This window comes from Rhea pennata, chromosome Z (assembly GCF_028389875.1).
Source record: "Rhea pennata isolate bPtePen1 chromosome Z, bPtePen1.pri, whole genome shotgun sequence".
NCBI classification, from domain to species: Eukaryota; Metazoa; Chordata; class Aves; order Rheiformes; family Rheidae; genus Rhea; species Rhea pennata.
In genome coordinates this window covers 20,332,874-20,339,542 of record NC_084702.1, presented here as the reverse complement: position 1 = coordinate 20,339,542, position 6,669 = coordinate 20,332,874, and positions in this window count along the sequence as shown.

The following is a 6,669-nucleotide window of genomic DNA, read 5'->3' as shown; positions in this document are numbered from 1 at the left end:
TGCTAACCTTCTAAGCCCAATCATAGACTTTTCCATAAGGATTTATCAAGACCAACAAGAACACCTCTGTAAACATAGCTTTGCTAATTGTGTCAAGAATTCCCCAGACCAAATAGCCTTTCGAGAACCTGTCCAGACTTGTTCATATTTCTCTCTGATACTTTTTAATGCAAAAAGGATAAGGCTTCAGAAACTACATTTGGGAACCAACTTTGAAAGTGTGTGGATCTTTTACTATTGTGTTCTCAGCTCACAGTGAAAATTGTACTAAAAAAGCTTGGTAAGACGTAAACTTAAAGTTCGATTTCTTCAGGGCTTTCTTTTCATTAAAACTGGTGAGTTAACTGGTGATATCTTGATAAAACTCATCATGATTATTTAAATACATCTCCTTATTATTTTATGAAAAACTTAAGGGGAATTTTGGCCATGGTGTTTGTTACCTGACTAGTAACTAATAAATGACTAATGCCCTAGGCAGAGATAACTCTGTGCTTCAGAGTTTTGTTTGTATGCAAAGAAGGGGGATTTTAGCTTTTTCCTTTTTCCATAATTCATCTGAACTAACTTAAGGTAATCAGACTTCACTACAAAACGGATCATTAGCTGTGAAAATCATATGTCTTACCAGTTTTAGATTTAATACAATAAAATAACACAGCTAAAATCCTTTTATGATAGTAAAAGGTTATTTCTAACCTGAAAAGCTGCTGAAATGTGTTTCAATACGTATGCACTGTCTGAAGCACTTGTTCATAAAATTTCCTTAGTCTGTCATTTAAAGTTAAGTATTTTTTCAGTGATTTTTACAGCTTTCATTAGACTATTGGATTCCAGAGAATATGACATATTCAAATTAAGGAAAGCAAAAGTAAAAAAAGAAAATCAATTTTTATTGCCATAGAAAGTTGCTATCTCTGAAAGGTTTAGTAAACAGTAGCCCTAAAATCCCAAGATGTTATTGTGACTTCCTCTAGCCATTTATATGGTTTAAATTAGACTCTGTGTAAACTCAAGAGAAAGGCAGTGTTGAGTCATGAGGAGAGTTTTAAGAAGCTGAGAAGAAGAGCAAGGAGCACGTGAATACTTGTGTTCACACATAGGCATCATGCTTTTTTGGATAAACAGAGGATTTAATACACCAGAGCAATTCATGTGTCTTTTGTGAACAACAAAATAAATGAAGATACAACAGCTCAGTATAAGGAACCTACCTGCTAGATTATCTTTCTTTAGAAGGCAGGTTAATGTGATCAAGATGTTTGCTGCATGTAGGTATGTCTCTTTTAACCACCTCTCTTCCTGACAAATATTTTTTAAATCTGTTGACCAATTTCAACCCAACTTTAGGAGTAGATGACTCAAAGGCAATTGTTTTGAAAAAAAGAAATTAATAAACAACTAACCAAAGAAGCACCTCCCCCAAAGAAAGATATTTTGACTTGAATTTTTATGCTCCTTTACCGCAGAGAACTTGTAGAGCGGAGACCTGAATTCAACTGTGAGGAAAGATGTAGCTGAAAATTTTTACTTATTGCCCACCAGATTCAACCAAACACAAAGAAACCTAGCTTCAATAGCCTTAGAATGAATTGTTTGCATCTGTGTAGATAAACATGTTATTAACTTCATAGAATCAAATTTTCACCTGAAAAAAATCAGAAGTATTCAAGATCTCTTTATTACACATTGAAACTTACTGAATACACTTATGTTTTCACTCACTCATTCTAAGAACACAAGAATAGCTTTCAGGGAATTATATATAGAATTCAGTAAATAATGTGGTTCTACCTAATTTACACAAGACTGATGATAACCTAATTTTTGTATTCATAACTCTCTCTATATTGTTATGTGTAACTATATAATCCATGTTAGTACAAAACTGATCCATATCATTTTGGTGAATACATGTTTCTTCAGTTTCCTTCCATAATTGTATAAAAACTTTTCTTAAAAAAAATAATAAAAAGCACAATGCTTGACATAGCAGAAATGCATTTATAGTTAAGCACAATATATCTAATGTTTACTCCATGAAGTTTCAGAATTATGTTTCTTCTGTATGAGTGTATTCTTATTCCCAGATTATTACAATAGGGTCATTTGTGTTATGGGCTGATCATTTTTAAAAGGAAAATAATGAACTGTTTATTCTGAGAAGTGAATCTAGGGAATTAGAAACTCTTTAATTTACAGGTCGGCAAGTAGATATTCAAGAGAATGAATTCAAGAGAGATTGTCTGTCTATAAAATTGAATTTAAATATAATTCTTAATTTAAGAAAGAACATTAAAAAGTCATTGCCCCTCAGTAAGTTCTTTCATGGAAGATAAGCAGATTTCAGTTCTGCTTTGTTATCCCCCCATAGCAAGCTATGCTGCATGTAATATGGAGAGCTCTTACTCTTGTTTCCACTGCTTACTTACTATTTTGTACATCATTACACAACCAGTATAAGGTTAGAAGATGAGAACACACTAGGGTTTGTTGTTTTATCTAATACTCACATAATGCATTCTTTCAGTCAGAAGTCCAAATGAGTAAGAACCTGGTATCTGAAGTACCACATATAAGCACAATAGGCAAAAAAATTATTCTATGTGCACAAACACAATTTTTAGGTGGTCTAATAAATTTTTATTTAGTAAAAGAGTATGAAATCTTATCTGCATTTTTTCTTGGATTTTACTAGAAACATTTTTTTGCTATTGCTCTTTAATGAATCACCAGTCTTCTCTCAGTCTAAGAAGATGCATCTTGTTAAGTTCCCAGTGTCTGCTGGAGACTGAAATTTTTCTCTATGTTCAAACTCCTTCTTCTTTGGCTCACTGTCACATGGCTTTATAGACTGAAGCAATCAAGCCAGTACCCAACACAGCTTCCCCAAGCTCAGTTTGAAACTGGGTTTGCTTTCAACTAGATGGCACATCTGCGCCAGTACTATTCAGGAGATGCTCTGGGTGGGCATCTGTCAAAGACCTACCTGCCTGAGAACTACAGTACAGAGAAAACCATCCCTTGTATCATGTGTACTTATACCCATATAGATCTTTCCATCTACTTACTGTCAAGCCCTGTGAGAACAAGAAGACAACAGATATGCAGGGTAAATTATCCTAGGTCTGCTGGATACAAAAAGGGCATTTTCAAATGTGAGCATCTAAATTAAAGCAGCAGTTTGAAACTTTGATCCAGTTCTGTTGCTACAGAACAGAGAAAAACAAATAGAGAAACACAAATACAAAGCTATAAATGAGCAAAAAAAGAAAAAAAAATTAACACTATTTGAAACTGAAAAAAAAAGGGGAGAACTGGTAATGTACAGTAACTAAGACTGAAGATATAAAACTAACCAGATTTACTGTCTGTTCTTTCGTATCATACCTTGTAAAAGCCTTGTTTCATTATTTTAACCTCTCTGTGAGAGCAGTATGTGATTTTTTTCCCCATAATCCAATAAAAAAAGACCACAGATGGCTTTCTTTGAAATGTGTAATAATTGCAGAATAAACTGCATAGTGCTAATTCATTAGTTCTGAGTTCTTTATACGGAATCTGTAAAAGATGTAACTGGATACAAGTCTGTCTACATAGAATATCATTTCTAAAATGACAGAATATTGAAATGGGCTGTAATATATAAAATCCTTTTTAATTATTTAATTATCAGTCATGCTATGATAAGAATATTTAACTCAACAGAAGGCAAGTAATTCAAGCACTGTGTAAGAATTGTTTTTAGGCATCAACTGGCAGTGTAACTAATTACTCAGTTTCTGTCCAAGATGACTGAAACTGAGGCTCTGAAACAAACGAATAAAATGACTTTGTATTTGCTTAACACTTGCCAACACCCGACAGTGTTTTACAAAGATGGCAAACATTCATGGTGACTGTTTCCAGTAAAAGTGGAATGCCCCAAATAAATTGCTACTATGAAGGCAAATCAAAGCCTGCATGAAAGAGACCACTGAATATAGCTACAAAATTTAAAAACAAAATGCTGTGAAAGCATGTGCTATGCTTATATAAAAGGACAGTAAGGCAGGAAAACAAGTTTTTATAAAGATATAGCATGACACTTTGTAGAAATCTGATATTAGCTGTATGTTGAACATAATGATAACCTGCCCATTCCAATCTCTGTTGACAACTACAAGATTATGCAGTTGATGTCACCACAAAGAGGCTTCTGAATATTATTGTTTCAAAAATAATTCTACAAAGCAGCTTTTTGAGCTGGAGTGCTTTGCTATAAGCAGGTAGGCTGCTGGCTGAACTGAGAGGCTGAGGATAGATCCCCTTACCAGTGCACAGTTACCCACAGTCGACTTCAAAACAGATTTAGACAATGTGTTAATATTGACCAAACTGTGCCCATGCATACCAGGTCTTATTTCTTTCCATTGTCTTGTCTCTTGGAGAGCAGCAACAGCTTACTATCATAGGCATGGAAGAAGAGTACTAAACTCACCCAGCATGCTGTTTCTGGCTCCCAGCAGATCTCACTAAAACCAAGCAAGAAAAAAAGCATTCTGATCCCCGCCTTTGGATTGCAGCGAGATCTTGCTCACACTGCTTTGCTTCAGCCTTCTTTCCTACTCTTTTACAAATATTCTGTGCTTTTATACTTGAAGCCCTCTAAGGCAGGCCTTATTATTTGCTCTGTGTTGCAGTACAGAACAGTACCAACCATAAAGGGACTCTGATCTCAAACAGCATTTTTTGATGGCACATTTGATGCCAAGATACAGACAAATACAGTGTTAGTAGTTAGTACCTCTATATGCATGCTAATTTCAGCTTTTGTACATTCCTTGATAACGTTTTCATTGCAGTGGTAACCCAGACTAGTTTAGCTTAGATATCCAAGTGTTGTGTTTAGATACAGCCTCATTATTCCAGCCATAACATTTTCTTAGTTTTTTCCCATGGATTGGCAGAGACATCCTTAAATTCATCATATTTTGTAATTAAAATCTGATACATTCTTTGTGAACAGTTGCAAGAACTCTTTGAAAACATACATACTAAAATTATTTTCCTTGTGTTCCTTCTAAAAAAAGAAAAGCTTTCAAAAGAAACTAAGATGCTATCTGAGCACTTACCCATACCTTAACCATATCAGGTAAGAAGGGAAAAAATACACCCCCATATCTAGATGTATATTTTTTTCTTTCAGGGCAGACCAAGGTAAAAAAAGAAGACCTAAAAGCCTGTTCTCTGTTACATTGAATGCGGTGGGATTTTTTCAGCTGTCTTTGAAGGGAGGTAAATTGTGCTTTCCAGGCATTTAGTTTTCAATCTTGTAAATATGCATGTCACTGACTTAAAGAAATTTTGCTTACATAGATAAAGTTATACGTAGATATTACAGGATCAAGACCAAAGCTAAGAGTTTTTAAGCATCTAGACTTAGTCACGACTTGGCAAAAGAAGTGAAAAATAGCTTAACTGGCTTAAAAACAAACAAAAAGAACATCTCTGTTTTAGTGCTATAACCCAGAAGGACTCTAAATTGTTTTAATTATCTTTATGTTTTTAAAATTTGAAGGAAAAAGCTGCAAAAATATACATTGCTTCAAATAAAAGACTGACAAATGTGTTATACCCTTACATGTCAGCATGTTTGTCTGAGTATTGTCCCAAACTTCTAACTATTGAAGCAACTAAAATCATGAGAAGAAAAAAAGAGGAAAAGTCCAAACATAATAGTCTTATTTCTGCTGAATAATTTTAAATTACTAATTGTAACCTGCAGTAGCTAAAAGAAATTTTAGATCCAAAAGTCTACTGCTTCGGTTAAATTTGCTGGCCAATGAAGATAGGATGTGAGTATTCAAATTCTACTTTTAGGCTACTTCATCTTATCTACACTCAACTTAATCCTCTTTACTCATTGCCGCTCCACCCTGATGCTTTTGTAAATATGACACAATGACTTTTGGAGGCACACCTCACAGCTGATCTTGCTGTGGATGCCAAGTTTTCTCTGATTTCTTTCCTGATAGTTGTAGAAGCCCTCCGAGGGCACACTTGAGACTTCAGGAAGGCATTAAACCAGTAGAAGACTTAAATTGCTTTGAGTTTAAATTACAGAGCAATTAAGTTAGTGTCTGACAGCTGTGCTTTCCCTAACACGCTCACGCCACTGAGGTGAAAGCACAAATACACTCAAATGTTGGTATCTAAATCCATCCTTATTGGAGCTTCGTATACTTCTGTTTTAGGATGAACCTGGGATAGCTTCAAGATAAGGACAAGCTCTAAGACTCCACTAACTTTGCACTGAAGTTGTAAGCCAGTGCCTCACAGGAGTGTTGATGTGCAATTAGTTTACTTCGGTCATGAGGCAATGAGTTAATTCCCCAGAAGTGAAAAACAAATAATGCCATACATTTGGTACAGATCAGCTAGATTTTTAACTATAAGGAATACAGTGGCTACAAACGTAAGTCTACCGATTCTCCTGCAGAATTCCTCCTCTTCTGGCATTTTTTTTTCTCACACACTGCATAACATAACTTCAAAAAGATAATCTTCAATTCAGGGTCTAGTAGTCTTGGAATGTTTCTCTTGAAACATTCAAGTCTAGAACCATGAATTATGTAAGTTCTAAAATATTTTGCTTAAATTCTCATTTCGTTTACCAACTTCCCATGA